Genomic DNA, 3,656 nt, shown 5'->3' with positions numbered 1-3,656 from the left:
AAAAAAATAAAAAATTATTACAGTTAATTGGAAGATATTAATTAGCCCAGTGTGGAGTCAGACCCCATTCCCAGTCTAATTTCAAGACTATTTCATGCACAAACGATGGACAACTTGAGGACTGTTCAAGTTTTATCATCTTCAGATCCCCAGGCAGCACAGACAAACTATTTGTTTTTAACAAATTTGCGCTGATCCTTTATGAAAATCCAGCTATTTACAAAATAGTTTGTTTGTGGTTCCTGGACTCTGTTTCTGTTGAATGGCCTTCAAGGAGAAGAACTGAGACAAAAGTTAAACATCAGGCTGCAGCTGAAAGATTATTTTAAAATGTCTCCTAAAAGTAACACAGTGCTGCCTGTGAAACATGTCTGGTTTTCACCTTTGCCATCTACCAGAGTCAGACACTTATTCACAAAGGCTTCTGAAACAGCAAGGCTGTTCCCCTGCAGTCGCCTCCTTCAGTAAGTGTTTGATGCAGACACGCAGCCATTCTCTCAGGCTGCTGCTGCTGCCAGGCAGCCTGGACTGAAATCCCAGGACGCCACGAGCTGGGGCAGCCAGCAGCATGAGCAGGTATCCAGCCGTGACTGCTGCAGCTTTTACATCCCCAGAGTGGGTGACAATGTGGTCAAAAGTGAGAAGAGGGTCAGTCAGGAGCAGACACCAATTGCAATGCAGGACAGGTCAAGAACATGAGCTTTTACACCACCATGGATAATTGACAGGGAGGAAGGGAGAGTTCTTCTGAGTGGAGGACTTTCGGTGAGTTTTTTATTTTCACAGGCACTTAGCTACAGGCAGATAAAAGCTACTCTTCTCAAACATGAGTGCTGACACTGAGTCAACAGCAGGCTAATTCAGCCATGTAATTTATATTTTAAGACCCCAATCTGAGTGATATGAATGTTTAAATAAGTAAATATAATCTATTCAGCAAAGTGTCTTTACTTTCTCCTAAACTGAGCATTTCTTACATTTGATTTTTCAGTGTGAGTTCTACAGATTGCTAAATCGAGACATCAAAACATTATGAAATTTACATATAATTAATAAATACAGTTTTCCAGTCAGAAATCCCCCGAAGAAACCACTGGTTTATGATTTGTTGTTCTCCCTGAAGAAATTTGTGTTTAGGAAATGCCAGTGTCTGTTTCCCTAAAAAAATACAGTGAGGTAATTTTAAAAATGAAAAATAATAAAATTAATTATTTTTGTTTGTGTTTTGCTGATGATTCCAAAACTCCATCAATATGCTTATAAAAAAACAGCTTTGAAGGTAATTTCTTGCTTTCATTTTCACTGGAAGAATTACCACTATACTTACCTCTAATACAGCATGGAAGCCATTCCTGTGATAATACTTGGAGCAATAATTTTTATCCTCCCTTAAACTGGATTTCATTGGCAACCTGTAAATACAGTATGACACTGTTGGATTCACAGGTACTAAGGATGTGGATATAGGTTTAGAGGCCAGTAGCTGTGGAGTGCTTCAGTGTACCCTGCTCTTTTCACTAGGTATATATTTCTCGCCAACCTCGGGCAAGGTAATTTTATTCTCCCAGGATATTAAGAGTCATATTTTAGGCTGTGTTCTGTGTCTGTGAGGGAGGGATCAAGGACTTACATTATTACATTTATATGCAGATTAGTCCACCTTGACTCAGAGGGAGTGAAATTAAACTAATATCTGCTTACCTGCTAGCTCCTTCCTGACAGCAGGTAGCAAGGAAGAACAGAAATGGAATTTTCTTCAAGTTCTGCCTTGTTACTTGCCTGTCATATGCAGTAGGTAGACTCAGGTTGTTTTATGATTTACTGTGGTAGAGAAGCAGCAAACCATCAACATAATGGGAATAAGGAGGGAGTTTTGATGCAGGCACTTAAGTCTAAGTCAAATGTCTGCTGAAACAGTATATTTGCCTGGGGCTATAGGGCAGATTGCCAAACTCTGGCCTCTGTTATGTGCTAGAAAGAGCTATACATGTAATGACAGCACCCCTGAGGTTCTCTGGCACCCATCCGCTGAGACACAAGATCATCTGCCTGACTTCTTGTTTGCTCCCAGGGTGTTGCTTATCCATGGAAGAGGGAGACAATAAACTCCTCTGACTATTGAGGCTGGGATTCCTAGGTATTCCCTAGGTGAGTGGAAGTAGTGGAAAACTAGAAGGCTTTAACTTCCATTTTCACATGAAGCAGTCCCCAAAATGTCTGGCAGGATTTCAAGGACTAGTGAGAGATTTAAGAAGTTAAATATTTTTCCCTCTGACTTCCCCAGGTGAATAGGGATTTGAACCCATCATCACAAGATGCAGGGACAGAGATCAGTGATATATTCTGCTGCACAAACTTTAGGAGTAAAAATAACTTGGTAGGTACCGACACAGAAAAAAGTCTGAAAACTCTACTGCTTATGAGAGGGGAAAAAAACAGAAAATAATTTTTAAATATATATGAACATTCAGAAAGACATACACTGTAGGTAGAATTATCTTTAGATGGCATGTTTTCAAATTTTTGTCTTCTGAGACTGCTTTTGTTACAAGAATCTTAGTGAAAATTAAAGCACATTTGTTGCCCATTCACACCTTTGCTCTTCATTCCAGAAGAAATCCTCTATGATTTAGATGTGAAATATCTCAAGGGTTTGCACAGAAGCCAGGGAATGCAAAAATTAGTGTAGTCACAGTGATGCAAACCTAAACCTCTACAAAGTGTTAATATCATCCCAGGAACAAATTCAGATGAAGCATTTTAATTCAGTGACTTCCATGTCTATGATCACAAACTACCAGTTCTTCCAAAGCATCTTTTTTACTGTTATTATGTTACTATAAACCACTTTACATGCATAAAGAATTCCCTCAGTCATGTCCACTCAGTTTAGTATTTACCTGCTTGGACTGGAAAATGTGAAAACCCTGTCCACATGATAGATTTGGTTCTTTTGTAGTCTTACTCATCTTCTCAGAGGATACATGATTTTTGGTGAGTTTAGCAAAACTTACTGAGAGACAATTTTTATTCATTCTTAATAAGCATTTCTATTTCAATCCACTGTTTGCCTAATCTCTCTGCTCTATACTGTGCCATGGCAGAGCTGTTATTTTAGATAAGAAAGTGTTTGGCATAAGCAAGCAGAGCAGTATGAACAGTAATTACAGGTAGCCAGGCATCCCAGGAGCATTCTTCCAAGTGCCAAATATCTGTGGTTACCTTTCAGGTACCCACAGCCCCTTTCTTGCCTGACAACATCACTTCAGCCAGCCAGTCACTGCCTGACAACTTACCAGTAGTTCAGACGGTTACAATAAAGCAGATGGGACTCAGTTTCTTCTTGCAGAAAAATCCCCTTTATTCACAAAGCTCTTATTTATAGGAAATATCAGACAGCACTGTTAGACCTAACTGGCTCACAATACACCGACACTCAGTTCATTGGCTGGTAAATGGCCAGGGTGTGCTTCTGTCAACCCCTCTATATTTGGTTGTTTACATATTTTGTTCACTGATTCCCATGGAATAGATTTGTTGTTTATTACAAGTGCAAATGGTTTTCTTACCAGAACAGCTTGTTGTATTAACTGCTTCCATTTTTATGATTTTTCACATGGGAAGTTAGCTAGCTGCACTTAGAAGTAACAGGCCAG

General features: G+C 39.4%; 1 long non-coding RNA gene across 1 annotated transcript; it reads right to left on the bottom strand.

Annotated features, from left to right (window-relative positions):
- Positions 1–2,493: 2,493 nt before the first annotated feature.
- Positions 2,494–3,399, bottom strand: LOC137473454 (uncharacterized). The gene is made up of 2 exons (XR_010998811.1): positions 3,223–3,399; positions 2,494–2,622 (listed from the first exon to the last, which is right to left on the bottom strand). It is a non-coding gene; the product is annotated as an uncharacterized lncRNA (long non-coding RNA).
- Between the last annotated feature and the right edge of the window lie 257 nt (positions 3,400–3,656).

The sequence above is a fragment of the Anomalospiza imberbis genome, chromosome 4, assembly GCF_031753505.1.
Source record: "Anomalospiza imberbis isolate Cuckoo-Finch-1a 21T00152 chromosome 4, ASM3175350v1, whole genome shotgun sequence".
Classification (NCBI taxonomy): Eukaryota; Metazoa; Chordata; class Aves; order Passeriformes; family Viduidae; genus Anomalospiza; species Anomalospiza imberbis.
The sequence above is the reverse complement of the archived record's forward strand: the minus strand, read 5'-3'. Positions and strand labels throughout refer to the sequence as shown.